This window comes from Hyperolius riggenbachi, chromosome 3 (genome assembly GCF_040937935.1).
Source record: "Hyperolius riggenbachi isolate aHypRig1 chromosome 3, aHypRig1.pri, whole genome shotgun sequence".
In the NCBI taxonomy this organism is placed as follows: domain Eukaryota; kingdom Metazoa; phylum Chordata; class Amphibia; order Anura; family Hyperoliidae; genus Hyperolius; species Hyperolius riggenbachi.
The window spans coordinates 186,553,448-186,570,116 of record NC_090648.1 but is presented as its reverse complement, the minus strand read 5'-3'; positions in this window follow the sequence as shown (position 1 = coordinate 186,570,116).

The window sequence follows — 16,669 nt, the reverse complement described above, 5'->3', positions numbered from 1 at the left end:
TATGCTGGAGGACTGCCGAATCTATTTCCAATAAGTGTTTGAGTCTGGCTGATCATTCGGATCTTTTCAAGCTCTTTTGTCTTCTTTAATGCATGCGCATAATAACTTTTATCCTTCAAATCAGTGACACTTTTTCAGCTGAACTGACAACTCACAGGGGGCCCCACAAGCTCATATATGCGTTTTCTATATATACCATCTGAGACATAGATCTAATAGTGGGTCTGCTGTGGGGGTTCGAGGGTCCAGGTTGGGGGAACTGGTGGGGGTGCGGGGTGGGCACATTTTAATGTGTTTTATTGTTCTATATTTTTTGGATTAATAAAGTAAAATGTGTTTGATACAGTAACTAATTGTTTGGGATTTGTATCTAATCGGGCCATACCCACTTTTTCCTATCTCACTGTTTTTTGACATAATATAAATACAAAGTATATTAATACAAATCCTCCTGTTCTAGAAAATACAAGGAGTAAAAAGGAAACATGACAACTTTCTACAAACTCAATTTTTAAATGATCATTGAAGGGAGGTAAAGTTGCATAAAGCAGCTTTACCCTTAGTGAACACTGTGTCCTTTCTTGACATGGTTATATTCAAATCATCTTTGTGTATCAGAGCTACTTTGGTGCTGCTGCTGTTCCAGAGAATAAAATAAAGTCTTCTTTTAGCCACCCACTGCAGCTCCAAAGTCTTCAAATGTGTATTTTTTGCATTAAATTGCTATAGAAAGGAAACTGTCAATAAAAGTAATTTAGCAAAATCTTCTGAAAAACAGTTGTCCCTTTTCCCTATAATATTTCCATGTAGAAACCTTTCTAGGAGTGTGTTCAAGTGAAAAGAAAATGACAATGTGTGTGAGGTCTCAGCAGGAAGCACATTTTCTAAGCTTTTACAGAAAGAATTAAAATCTTTTTAATATTAGAAAAAACAAATGTAAAGGTTGGACTATGTATTCATGCCATATACAGGAATGCTGACCTATATAGGGTAAATCAACTTAGAGGAAAATGTTAACAAGTTCTGCTCACCATAAAGTAAAACCTGCTTCTACCTGAAAATAAGTATCTTTATTGGGCTCTGTAGCCTTTTCTTATGTGTAAAGACTGAACATTGGTCCATGAACAGAGAACGTTGAACTAATGAAATTCCTTAAATTTACAGAGAGCTTTGAACTAATCGAATTAGTTATTGTCCTTGAAAAGAGCTCACAGTTTAGAAAGCCTAATACAGCCTAATCCAAATGCGAAGAACGCTATTTAATGTACCCAGTAATATTTTGGGGTGGGGACACAACTAGAGCACTTGTTCCAATTGCTTTAAAATTTAGGAAAAATATACAAACTCAATATAGAGCATTGTCTTGCCAAGAATTGCAATGTGCAGGATTTGCCCTAGTAGAATAAAAATGATAAAAACCGTTTAAAAGAGAGCTTTGTGTTGGCCTTGGTCTTATGTAGTTTCATCTAAATAAGCCTGGATAAATAGTTAATTTGAACACAAAAAGGAGCACTTCTCTGGCTCTTCCTCACTTTTTCAGGTCAATCACAGAACCCAGTCCCAAATAGTCAGGTATCAATGCCCTAAAGCCAATGATTAACTCAAGGCCATAGATCTGCAAGATGAGAGTGCTTATCAATTTGCCACAATGCTGCAAAATGGACAAAGCAGTCACTATTTATGAATGTATATTTGTTCATGGTTTTATTTATTTATTTTAGTATTTTATATAGCACTGACATATTACGCAGCACTGTACAGCATATATATTGTCTTGTCACTAACTGTCCCTCAGAGGGGCTCACAATCTAGTCCCTACCATAGTCATATATGTCTATGTACGTATCATGTAGTGCATGTATCCTAGTCTAGGGCCAATTTAGGAGGAAGCCAATTAACTTATCTGTATGTTTTTGGAATGTGGGAGGAAACCAGAGTGCCCAAAGGAAACCCACACAGACACAGAGAGACATACAAACTCCTTGTAGATATTGACCTGGCAGGGACTCTAACTGGGGACCATGCACTGCAAGGCGAGAGTGCTAACCACTATGCCACCATGCTGTTGATTAGCTAAAAGTGTAATCTTGTAAGGAAGCAGTCAGCGTTTGTGTGACCGGTTGAGGGAGAAGGAATACAGACAAGAACCACTTGAATATCTTTTATCGTGGATCCAATTCATACAGACTGACAGGTCAAGAATGATTTTCGTATTAGAATAGCAATTTAACTGGAGAGGCGACTAAGATTGCCGCTTAACCCGTCAGCTCCACCCCACCTCGCACTCAGCCGAGCCGCACACAGCTTCACCGCAGCCTCTACCGCATGGCTCTCAGTGGGAACGATAGCCCAACTCCTCGTGCAGCAAATGCCCCCGAAAGCTACGAACAAAACAACAGGACAGAAGGGAGCCATGGATCGATTTGTCTGCCCCGCCGGGTTCCAAGATGGCGCCGAGCTCACAGAAAGCGATGATCCATCCACCGCACAGGCCTGTATAACCCCAGACACTGCACCCATAACTGCAGCTATACTTGAATCTGCACTGCACAGACACTATCGCTCCATGCACTCCTCACTCCAGCAGATCATGCTCACAGCCATGCAGGAGCTAAAAGCAGATATCTCAGGCCTGGGGGAACGCACTAATGCTTTGGAGGGGAAAGTAGACGCCATAGCCCTGAAACAGGCTGACTTAGAAAAAGAACAGGCAGTCATGCTCTCTGGCTTAAAGTCACTACGCACTGCCCAGGAAAATAGTGAAAACAGAGAACGCAGACAAAACCTTTGCATTAAAGGGGTCTCCATGACAGTTAAACCAGACCAAATTGTGCCTCATATCACAGAATTATTTAAAACTGTAGTCCCTGACTTGCCAGATGAACTTTGGCGCATTGACAGAGCACATAGATCCTTAGGGGAACGCCAGCCAACTCTACAAAGACCTAAGGATATTATTGCTCGCTTACATTACTTTGAGGCTAAAGAAGCTGTCCTTAAAGCACTAAGGAAACTACTCTCCATTACTTTCAAAGGGGACAAACTACATGTCTATAATGACCTGTCACTCATCACACTGGCGAAACGCAGAGCTTTTAAGCCGATCACTCAGCTACTCAGAGAAGCCAATATACAATATAAATCAGGGTTCCCCTTACGTCTCTCAGTAACTAGAAATGGGGCCACTTTCACCTTGTCAGACTTAGACAATGCTCCTATGTTTCTACGACAGTTGGGCCTCAAAGCCCCCACAACCAACTCTATTCAGCACCTACGTTCTCCTAATGCTCTATCCCCCCTACGAAAAGCTTGCCATGTCACTGACTGGTCAAGAGTCCCGGTACGGAGCCTTACTTATCCACAAGATACAGATTATATGGAAGTTTCATTCACCTGAGCAAATCTGCTTTTTATAAAGGTGTATTTGTACATCTTTTTTTCCCTCTGAACAGATAAAAATTGCACATGACTTAAGCTGAATCTTGCATCTTATCCTCACAAAAGGTGGATGTGTTTACTCCCTTTTGCCTCTTTATAAGCTCTTGTTAAAATGATAATGTGAATAATATGCAGATGCACATAAGATATAGCTATATATACTTGATTTCATTCTGGGCTTTTCCCTTTTACTTTTGGTTTTCGCATTGATTTATTTATCTTGGCCTGTCTTTTGGAAGTTCCAGCATCTGCCTCAGGAGAGCTGTCCCAGGGGCATCATGGTCCTCTTGGGGCCCAGGTTCCTCCAGGACTCTCTCACTTAGACAGCTTTTTTTCTTCCTACCTGTCACTATATGTGGCCACAAATTTCACAGTGGCTTAAACTGGTTGATTCTGTTTATGATGTTATTGCTAATATCTTCTATCTACCTTGATTTATCTCACTTTTGTTGCTATCTTATCTCTCTGCTGTCACAATGCTTAGATCCTCTATTTTCTACTGTACATTATCTTACCCTAGACAATGGTTAAAGAGAATCTGTATTGTTAAAATCGCACAAAAGTAAACATACCAGTGCGTTAGGGGACATCTCCTATTACCCTCTGTCACAATTTCGCCGCTCCTCGCCGCATTAAAAGTGGTTAAAAACCGTTTTAAAAAGTTTGTTTGTAAACAAACAAAATGGCCACCAAAACAGGAAGTAGGTTGATGTACAGCATGTCCACACATAGAAAATACATCCATACACAAGCAGGCTGTATACACCCTTCCTTTTTAATCTCAAGAGATCATTTGTGTGCTTCTTTCCCCCTGCAGCTATCTTCCACTGAAGTGTCAGGCTGTTTCTTCCTGCAGAGTGCAGACAGCTGTGCCTGTATGTAATCCTTCAGTATGTGAAAGCCCAGCCAGCTCAGATGATGATTTATCCAGCTTGTAAAAAATAATAGAGCAGAGAGAAGCTGCACTAATCTAAATAATACACAGGCAGTGTGCAGAGAGGGGCCTGGAGGGGGGAGATGCATCACAGAACCACAACACTGAAGAACTTGGCAGCCTTCCAGACACAGCCTGACAAGTCTGACAAGAGAGAGATAAGTTGATTTATTACAGAGATGGTGATAGTAGAACGTGCTGCAGTAAGCCAGAACACATTAGAATAGCTTTTGGAACTTGTAGGATGATAAAAAACAGGATGCAATTTTTGTTACGGAGTCTCTTTAAGATCCTTACTCTTAATGTTAAGGGCCTAAACATTCCCCAAAAGAGACATGCACTACTACAAGACCTTAAAAGAATGGATATAGATGTGGCCAATGCTTCAAGAGACAAATTTACGTCAAAGAGAGACAATATGTTTGGGAAATAGACACTATACCGATGTGCATCTAGCCTCCAGCCAAACAAAACGAGCTGGAGTTGCCATTATATGCAAAAAAAGACCTTCACCTCCAGATTACCAAATCTATACCTGACCCTCAAGGACATTACTTAATATTAGTAGGTACCTTGGCATGTAAACCCATGCTGGCTAATGTATACGTCCCAAATAATACACAGTTGTCTTTTCTTTCCTCCTTCTTGGTCAAATTACACAAAATATCCACAGGTACCGTCTTATTAGGAGGAGATTTCAACCTTGCCTTTTCCTCCTGTATGGACAGGAGTACCTCTCACACCTCCCCCCCTGGTACTACCCATGATCGCAATTCCCGTAAGTTTAGGATTCTGATGTAAAAATACAAATTAATAGATTTATGGAGGGTATCTAACCCTACATCAATCGAATACACTTTTTTCTCACCACCACATGCCTCACACTCCCGTATAGATTATTTATTTTCCAATACTTCTCTAATTCCCATCCTCACAGAATCTAATAATCATCCAGTGGCTTGGTCTGACCATCAAAGCATTTCCCTACAGTTAAATTGGCTACACACTCCATTTAAACCCCAGCATTGGAGGTTAAATGAAATGCTACTTCAAGATAAAACCTTCTATGATAAGCTTACTACGGAATTGCAATCATTTTTACAAACTAATATAGACTCAGTACCATCGTATGGTATGTTATGGGAATCACACAAAACTTTTACCCGAGGTTTACTCATTGCAGAGGGATCCAGGCAGAAAAAAAACTTTTATCTCATAAACTATTATCTCTCCAATCTTCTCTATCCAATGCTCAAACACTCTACAAATCTAATCCCACACAGACCCACTTCGCCCAGATGCAGCAATTAAAACAAGACATCCGCTCTCATCAAACAATTCATCTTGAAAAAAGTCTTAGATGGACTAAACAATTATTCTTTGAGTGAGGTAACAAACCACATACACATCTACCACCACGTAAACTGAACCCAAAAGGCTCCCAACAAACCTTATATTCCATGAAAGATTAAAACGGCCTGGTAAATTATAATCCAACAAAAATAGCACAAATTTTTACAAACCATTACGAGAAATTATACAATCTTCCTGGCCATTCTTAAGATACTACCTATTTGTCTACAGTATATACATTTTTAAGCCCCCTAAACCTACCTACACTTACTGAAACCCAACGCAACTCACTCAATGCTCCCATTACTGTTTCAGAACTGGCAGAGGTTCTAAAGAATCTACCATCCTCTAAATCACCCGGTCCAGATGGCCTACCCTACTTATATTATAAAAATTCCAAGACATTCTCCTACCTCATCTCTCCACCCTACCCTCTAAAATTATGCAAGGGGAAATATCTCCATCAACAATATTAAACTCCCTGCTAACGGTTTTACCTAAAGAAGGAAAGGACCCTCAACTGCCACAGAGTTATCGACCCATCTCTCTTTTAAATTCAGACCTTAAAATCATAACTAAGGCTTTAGCCAACCGTCTCAATCCAATATTAATTTCGCTTATAAACAATGATCAAGTGGATTTTGCTTTAGGTCGCCAAGCTGGAGACAACACCAGAAAGGTTATAGATCTCATATCACTCATGAATAGAGAAGGTGCTTCTAAGCTTGGACGCAGTGAAGGCTTTTGACTGCCTTTCTTGGCCTTTCTTATTTAGTGTGTTAAAACATCAAGGCTTTGAGGGTCCTTTCATCACTCTTCTGTGTTTCCTATACTCCTCTCACGCCTCCTCTGTTAAACTACCATTTGGTCCTACCACGCCATCCCAAATCAGGAATGGGACCAGACAAGGTTGTCCCCTGTCACCCCTTCTCTTCGCTATAAGCATAGAACCTCTGGCTTGTGCCATCAGACTTAATCTAGATATTCAAGGAGTACAACATCGCAGTATAGAACATAAGATATCTTTATTTGCAGATGACATACTACTAACAATCACTCAACCCATAACCTCATTACCAGTCCTTCATTCCCTTATTGAAAAATATGAATTTATCTCAGGTTTTAAGCTAAGTAAAGATAAAACAGAAGCTCTCCCAATTAAAATTCCACCCCAATTATTGACTTCACTAAAATCGCACTACCCCTATAATTGGAGAACACAGACAATAAAATATCTTGGGATCCACCTAACAACCTCATACTCCACCATCTACAAACATAACTTCCCATCTCTTATCCATAAAATTTTACAAGATTTACATAAATGGACAGCATACAAAATCTCATGGATAGGCAGAATACACTCTTTAAAAATGATTATCTTACCCCGCCTGCTTTACTTATTTGAGACCCTTCCAGTCCAAGTTCTTGCATCTCAACTCTCCAAACTGCAATCCGAATTTTTTAAATTTCTCTGGAATCATAAACGCCCCAGAGTCCTGAGATTTGTTCTCCTGTTGCCCAGAGAACAAGGAGGGTTAGGTTCTCCCCCTCTAAAATTATATTACCAAGCCGCTCATCTTCGACAACTAACAGAATGGTCTGACATGACAGCATTTACGAAATGGGGACTAATTGAAGCTAAAGACATCTACTTAATTTCATTAGCTTCCCTACTATGGGCAAAGACGCCCCAAAACTACCCTCCCCCCAAGTATTACCAACTATCTCATTCTCCCTTCGACTTTGGAAATCCATTTCAAACTCCTCAGGCTTAAAGTCGCTCCCTTCTCCACTATATCCTATATTAGGAAACTGTGATGATTTGCTCAGCTGCCTGTGCAGGCAGGCAGCTTTTTGACCATTGTTTTGATTTGCATGCTGCAGGACTCTGGAAAGAAGAGCTTCTGTCAGTTTTGCAGCTTGTGCTTGCAGAGGAATTTGCATACGTTGTCATGCAAATTGCCTGGCCACATTCATTGTAGGCGTGTACTATAAGTACTATGTCTTTCCCACAATGCTTGGCTGTTCATAAGGATTTCGTCCTATGTAACACTCCTGGTGGGGTGTCAGCCTTGCTCTCTGTTTGAACATCAGCTTAGAGTAATTCCTGAATCTGCGCTAGGCAGATTTCCCTAGTGCAGTTAGCACTAGCTACTTTTTGCTAGCGCTGGGGATCCTTCTGTTCTGTCTCCTGGGATCGCGCTAGCTACTTTTCGCTAGCGCTGTGGATCCTTCTGTTCTGTCTCCTGGGATTGCGCTAGCTACTTTTTGCTAGCGCTGGGGATCCTTCTGTTCTGCTACTCTGTACCTGGATCGCGCTAGCCACTTTTCGCTAGTGCTGTGGATCCTATCTCTCGCTTGTCCCTGTTTTCGTGTGTCTGTCTTATCTGCTACGACCGCTTGCTGGAGGCTCGGTGAGATAACCGTTAAGCAAGCGCTCGCGTCCTCTGTTTCATGTTTGTCTGTTAATGGTTAGTTAGGCGTGCTTGTCTCTATTGTGCTTATCACGTGGAGACCGCGCATAACCGCGTGCACTGTTGCGAATGAGTGCGGTGTTCGCGGTTAGCTAGCGTTTGTTATTTTCCGTATCTCCTCATTGTATTATTTGCTGTGCCTTTGCTAACCTAGTATTCTGTCCTGATCTGCCTTGTGTCTCGTCTGGCGATCACACCTCTCGCGATCGCGTTCCTATTTCATATCTGCTGTTGTGTGTGTGCGGTCGCGGGGTGGTGACTGAATTGGCGCACACACATACAACCTGTCCCTTTGCTCATTCTCATTCGCAATCGCTTCTCTTGCGATTGCGTTCTGCGTTTCGTACAATTCCTGTCTGGCATTTGTGGAGGTACAGAGGATTGGTACCTCTGCACTCCCCAGCGCCATCTGCCGACAGGAATTTTCCCTCTACGGGTGCGTAGCACCTTTTGCTGGGTTCCTGCAAATTATACGCTTGTGGAGGATTTCCGCCGTGTCAGCGGCAGCGCACGCGTTGTGCGCTGATCACGGGGAAAGTTCCACAATCGTTACAGAAACCCTACTTTTCCGCCTGGAACCTCTAGTGCCTTTATGTCTTGCTGGTATTCCCTTGGTTATTTTACCTTAAGCCATTGGACTGACTTTTCCACAGGTAAACTCATCACCAGATCAACCTTAGAAGAAAAAAATGACTTTACCCCACAAATCCTTATGGAATATAATCAAATCTCTCATTTTTTACATAGTTATACAGACAAGGCCACATCTTTACCTTCATGTACCACATTTGAAAGATTATGTGCCCACAAAGGCCACCAAAAAGGACTTATTTCTCAGATGTATTCCCTTCTTCACACTAAATCTGGTACACTAATACCATCCCACCCATATATGACCAAATGGAACTCTGCTCCCTCTATGAATATATGTATTGAAGAATGGGAAAAAATCTGGGATAATACCAAACATTCCTCTATGTGCACCCAAATTAAGGAAAATATTTATAAAATAAGCTTTTGATGGTATTTAACACCAGAGGTACTCTACCCTAACGCTCCAGACACCTGCTGGAGAGGCTGTGGCCACAAAGGATCTCTGGAACATTAATTCTGGTATTGTCCTCTTTTACTACCTATGTGGACAGAAGTTCAGACAATGATCTCATCGATAACAAGTGTCTCGATTCCTCTAGACCCATTGATTATGTTGCTAGGCCAACCAGTTAAGGGGATCAATTCTCCCAAACTGCGCTTAATTACCCATATCCTGATGGCTACCAGGCTATTTATAGCCTCATCATGGAAAATGATAGCTCCTCCTACTACTTCTGAGATAATCAATAAAATAAATTGGACTAAATCCATGAAGCAAATGACAGCTTCCTTGAGAAATACAGAACATAAATTTCAAAAAACCTGGGATCCTTGGTCTCAATATATCTCAGATTATAAGCCTCCCTGATCACCGGCGTAACAATAGGGGATGCGACCCCTGCAGGGGGGGGGCCCGCTCTGGGACTTTTGTGGGGCAGGAGGGGTCGCAACATAAGAGAAGAGCGTGGCCGCAGATCGGTGGGGAGGGGGGTCATCCCCCCCCTCCCTCACCTCAGGCTCTCCTCTCAGCGCTCCCCTCCTGCAATCTTTAGTGACAGCGGGCAGACAGCAGCGGCGGCAGGTAAGTCACATACCTCCTTCGCCCCGGAGGGCTCCGATGTCTAAGAGTTTCATGTCACTTCCTGTTTACACAGGAAGTGACATGAAGCACTTACTGATGGGAGACCTCCGGGGCGAAGGAGGTATGTGACCTTCCTGCAGCCGCTGCTGCCCGCCTGCTGTCACTAAAGATTGCAGGAGGGGAGTGCTGAGAGGAGAGCAGAAGGTGAGGGAGGGGGGGAATGTCCCCCCTCCCCACCGATCTGTGGCCACAATCTCCTCTTATGTTGTGACCCCTCCTGCCCCACAAAAGTCCCTGAGTGAGCCCTAGGGAGGGGGGGGGACCCGAGTTTTTTTTTTGCAGGGGGGCCCGGGTATTTCTAGTTACGCCCCTGTCCCTGATCCTCCCAACTTCTTATCTTCTCCGAACGTAAAGTATCCTAGGTATTCTAGAATTGTCGAGACACCTTGACTATATTAAAACAAATGTATGGGCTTATGCACAAATGTTTAAGGCTCCTTGCCCTTTCTACTCTTTAAATAATACATTTTCTCTACTTTCTATGCTAGGATTCTGAGCATTGTGACCCCCCACATCCCGATTTTCTAATTTTATCTCCTCTATTCTCTTTCCTATACTTTTCCTCAATAATGAGACATACTAATAGACTCATTTCAGGTCTTTAAAATATTCTCACCCTTTCCTTTTACTATACAATTAACATTTTATTATGTTTAGGTCAAATGTTACTGTTTTTTTATTTACCATGAATGGGATTTAGGGTCTGATTCGTTTGACTGTTTGCTTTTTCTGAATGGACTTATAACCCTCTCTTCATATAGTAAAAAATGTTTGAGTCTAAACTTTTAGGCTGAAGATTTTGTCATCAAAACACTCTTTCCTTTTTTTTTAGACTAAAAATTGTTTGACCTATGTAACATAAGATCCCCAACTACTGTTATATACTCCATGTTACTCTTTGTAACTGATTTCATCTTTAATTTTGAATAAAAACAGTGCTTCAAAAAAAGAACAGCAATTTAACTGTCATTTAGTTAAAATGTTTCCATGACTTGTTTGGCAGCCAAACCTTTATCCTTGACAAGTGGTGTATTTCCCACTTGGCAACAATGGGCTGTATTCACAAAGTGTCATTAAAATGTACACACACAGGAAGGTTCTTAAGTTCCCAAAAATGTATATCTATATATATATATAATAAAGTAAGTGCCTCAACCTTCAAGCAAGAAGAAGAAGTAGAACCCTGCCCCAGGGCCAGTCCGAGCAAAAAGAAGGGGCCAGTCCAAGCAAGAAGAAGAAGTAGCGCCCTGCCCCCAGGGGTGGTCCTAGACTTGCCGCCAAGCTGGAGGGGGTAGCAGGCAGAAAGGGGGTATTGGGCATAGTGGTGGGGAGGGGGGGGTCAGACCCCCCTCTCTCACCTGGGTCCCCCATCTGTGCTCCCCCTCTAGCTTAAGTTCAGCAGCCGCCGCTATTAGTAAGAGGCAGTGGCTGGGGATGACTCACCTCTTCCGGGTTCCAGCGTGCGTTCCACTGTCGTCACTTCCTGCAATGCCATCCACTTACAGTGGGCAGCATTGCAGGAAGTGACGACAGTGGAATGCACGCTGAAACGCGGAAGAGGTGAGTTAACCCCGCCCGCTGCCTCTTACTAATAGCAGCAGCTGCTGCTCAGCTTAAGCTAGAGGGGGAGCACACATGGGGGACCCAGGTGAGGGAGGGGGGTCCGACCCCCCTCCCCGCCGCTGTGCCCAATACCCCCTTCCTATCCGCTACCCCCTTATGCAACGTATGCTACGCCGCGGGTCGGCTAGCCTGCTATATTTTTCATGAAAATACTGATTTTGGGCAAAAATGCTAATTTTGATACAAAATAGATCTTGTGAAAATGTTCCCTTTTGTAGATTTCTAACTAGAACATATTTATTTCTTGAAGAAAGCTTTGAATAAGGTTGATACCATTTACTGGCTAACTTTAAAAGCTTCAAAGAGTAAGCTTTTGATATAGTAATATCTTCTTCAAACTCTTGTGTACTCTACTCTACACATCTTGTGTACTCTATCATTATTTTTAGGAAATTCAGTAAGTCCCAGGAAGTCTTTCAGGTTTTTAACCAGTTCACCACTGAGGGGTTTTTCCTCTTGAGGACCATTGCAATTTTCACCTTTCAGCGCTCCTCCCTTCAATAACTTTATCACTACTTATTACAACAAAATGATCTATATCTCGTTTCTTTCACCACTAATTGGGCTTTCTTTGGGTGGTATGTTTTGCTAAGAACTATTTTATTCCAAATGCATTTTAACAGGAATAATAATAGGAAAATGGAAAAAGTCATTATTTCTCTGTGTTAGGCCGTTATAGTTTTAAAATAAAACATGCTGCTGTGGATAAAAGCCACCCGTTTTATTTGACCATTTGTCCCCATTCATTTGAATGATATCCCTTGTACAATGTATGGTGAAAACATTTTATTTGGAGATAAAGGTGTATTTTTTTCAATTTTGCATCCGGCACTAATTACAAGCCTTTACATGCAAAAATAACAGTAATGTACCCTCATGGCTGGGTAGTGTAATGGTTAAGGGCTCTGACACAGGAGACCAGGGGTTGAATCTTGGCTCTACCTGTTCAGTAAACCAGCACCTATCTAGTAGGAGACCTTGGACAAGACTCCCTAACACTGCTACTGCCTATAGAGCATGTCCCAGTGGCTGCAGCTCTGGTGCTTTGAGTCTACCAGGAGAAAAGCACAAAATAAATGTTCTGTGTCTGTGTGTGTCTTGTCTCATGACATACATATTAAAAAAGTTAAGTCCTTAAGGTAACTATTTATGTATTTCTTTTTTATGTAATTTTTATTAATATAATACAGAGATTTTGTTTTGGTAATTATGGGAGAGTGGGGGAGGTAAAGGGTTAATTTTAATGGGAAAGAAAAGTATTTGCATGTAATGTACTGTATTAGGGTATAGTTTACTATTTGGCCACTAGATGTCCCCCCTAATTTTGAAAGTCATAACATTGAATTCTATACATAGTGATGAACCTGGATTGACTGAAATACTCTGCTCTTGATTTTTTTTTTACCAAGACCATCAAAATTTGGTCACAAACCTAGGAGCTATCCTATCTAGACAGCCCTTCTGATTCTAAATGTCATCTGCTGCTTTCCAATATTGTATTTCCTTCTGCTTCTTTACAATAATTGCTGGTAAACAACATGTTTATTTTTAATATTTTAAATCCAAAGAATTGATCTTAGTATTGTTGTCTACATATGTTTGCTATATATTTCTTGAATTGTCATTAAAGAGACCCTAAAGTAAAAAAAGTGCCCTAGGACCCCCAAAAGTCTGCTGATAAGGGCTTGTTGGTGCTGCATGCATGCGCAGTAGTAGCTTTCTGCTCCAGCGGAAATAGCCGAGTCTAGCCTCCTCTACTGCACAGACGTGAGCTGCCTTCTACTGCGCAGGACAGTGGACTCAATAGCGCTAGACTATTTCTACTGGAGCCTTAGCAGAAAGCAGCTAGTGTGCCTGTGCTGGCAGGTCACTTTTCTTATTATTATTGATTGTTCAGAGGTGCCAGCGCTGGATTGGGCAAGCTGAGGAGGACAGGGGAAGCCTCATTAGGATCCAGAAGCCTTCCCTCCCAAGGTGAATATCTGTTTAGTTTTGTTTTTTAATTTACACTTATGGATTCCCTTTATAGTGGTTTGAAACTCAACATTTCTTATTTGCTCTAAAAGATCACTTACAGATTTAAACCTACTACCAGAAAAAAAAATTGTAGCAGAACAGCATTCAAACAGTTAAACACAGCACTTTGCTCTGCAGTGGAAAGCCCCTTTAGCTTATGATCTGCATTCAAAGATGAGATAACATTATCTTTTGTTTACATTCCTGTGTTGTGTTACATTCTTAGCTGAGCTGAAAACGAGCTAGCTAGAAAATGTATATATATAATTTTAATATAATATTTTATAATGGCCAAACATTGACTTTTTATTAAATACTCAGTAAAGTTCCTCCTCTTTACTAAATTAGAAATAAATGTTATCTATCACTATGGCTTATGTTTACTATACTGCAGTAAACTAGGAACCTTTTGAACTTACAGCACTTGTTGGGAAAACCAGCAGGTGGAGTTTCTAACACTTTCCCTTTAAGGTAGTAGGAACATTTTGAGATTGTATTTGCACTATAACTTTGGGTCCAAAATCTTTTTAAAAATGAAACTTAGCTCTAATACCTGGTTCACACCATGCAACCAACCTTCAGATAGATTGGTCAAATCGATTATTTCTGACGGGTCAGATCTGATTTCCAATCGTTTTTCTAATTAATTTTGTATAGAAATTTCAGAAAAACGATCGGAAATCAGATCGGACCTGTTTGAAATAGTCTATTCGACTCATCTATCTGACGGGGAGTTGCATGGTGTGTACCAGGCATTAAAGTACTGTTACTCTAGCCCCTGGGGTGTCAGCTTACAATGCTGACTACTTTTGCATCTCTGCTTTTTGTTTACTTTGGTAAAACAGAGCCTAGATTTGCTTTTCAGTGAGATTTATTCCTTTATTAACCTATTCAGTGGGTTTCAGATATAAAAAGTACATGAAAAGAAAATTGATTGCACATTTCTGGTTGGTTGAGTAAAACACAGTTGACAGGCCTGATGTCAAAATGTGTAAGGAAATAATTTCTGTGAAAACATATTCATTTGAAATGTGCTACTGTCCTTTCTCCCCAGTAAAGGTGTTCTGAGCTACCAAAACACAACAAAAAGGCAGAACTTTGTATATCTTTTCTTTTTACATCTTTTTAATGTTTTTTTTTTCTATTTAAATCAACAGGCTCAGATCTAGGAAGACATTACTTTTGGTATTATTTACTGCAGTTATTTAAATCTCAGAGGCTCAGTTATAAAGCAGCATTAAAATTCATCTGTCCATTCATTTTTTCCAGGGGTGTTGTTAGCCCTAAAGATCAGTGGCACGTGCCCCGGATCTCTTTTGGGGTGCCCTGGTTGTCCCCCAAGCAGAGTCAGCTGTGTTGCCTCAATGGCGGACATGCTGGGAGCTGTGGTGCATCAATCAGGGTATGCTGGGTGCTGTGGTGCCTCTATGTGGCATATTGGGTGCTGTGGTGCCATGCTGGGCGCTGTGCTGCCTTTATGGGGGCATGTAGGGAGCTGTTGTTCTTCTATGGGGGCATGCTGGGAGTTGGGAGGCCCATGGGAGCATAGGAGGGGGTCAACTAGAAGATCAGGGACTTCTATGGGGGGACTGCTAGACAACCTGGCATCAGGCCTGCCTGCCCAGCAGAAAGCCAGAACAGCCAGAACAGAAGCCAGGTAACTCGGCCTAGTTATGGTTAAGTGACACTGCCTATTTATGTGATATATTGCATTTTTTTTGTATTAATGGAGAGGGGGCTTCATTCAACATATTGCTGGGCAGGCCAACTCAGGCCTCTGTTAACTTCATGTGAATTTGGCTCCACTCATGACCCCACCCACATTCGAGTGCGTGGCCAAAACCATTTTCTGGCTGGAGTGCCCAAAAGTGCCCCAGATTTCTTAGGATCCTAGCAACGTCCCTGATGTTTTCGCACAAGAATCGCTACCTCGGTATTTATAAAGGTTAAAAGAAGTACACCGATGGAGCTACAGTGCATTTTTTCTGCAAGAATGGCTTGGCAACCTGAAAGGTGGAAATCACTATTTATGTGTAAGGGATTGCAAGGATCACGCCATGACTGCAAGGCACTCACACTCAGTGCTTACCAACAGTGGACAATACAGTATACCGGTCTCTTACTCGACAGCTTGATCACATGATATTTCCAATTGTCAACAGCATTATGCACAAAAATACATCAACATTAGAGATGCTCATTCCGATTCTGCAGTATTGAAATTTCAACATTTCAGATCGGAAATTGGAAATGGAAAAACAGAAATCGATAATTTTAGCCCAATCACCAACTTGGAAGCAGTGGACCAATCAGAGATTGCAGAGTTTTTCAAATATCGGATTACTGCAGTCATTTTAGACCAATCACAAGACTCGGATACTAGTGAGTTTGATTGGCCGTGGTATTCCAATTACTGGGGTAGAATTCTGCATTCTCTGATTGGGCCAATGCTTCCAAGTCAACTCGGAAGTATTTGGCCAATCAGGGAATGCAACAAATTACAAAAAAATCGGAAATCAGAAAATCAGAAATCTAACATTTGCAGAATCGGTAATAGGCATTGGTTGAAATCGGAATCAGAAATCAGCATTTCTGACCATCCCTAAACAACATTTTATAAACAAGCCCTTTTTTGGGAGGATGGTGGGGGGCTGGGAGGCTATTCACTGCAGGCAGCAATGTACTGCAATTTCAAGGGTTGAATTCATAGCAAGGCTGCCTAGACAATAAGTTGGCATAGTTGCATCTCAGGTGGGCTGCAGGCATAATGTTTTCCTCTAACATTTGCCCGTACTTTGTGTGGTACAATGCAGCTTGAAGCAGTGCAGAGATTCTGCAAAATGCAGAAATAACAGACTAGCATAGGAACCAATATCTGATGTTTTAATTAATGGTTGTACTATAAGAGATTGCACTGACAAGCAGGGGCGTAGCAATAGGGGGTGCAGAGGTAGCGACCGCATCGGGGCCCTTGGGCCAGAGGGGCCCCGAAGGGCCTTTCCTCAACTACAGTATTACCTCTTTATTGGTCCTGTGCTCATAATAATCACTTCTATAAATACTTTGAATATTGGTAATCATTAACAAACTGTT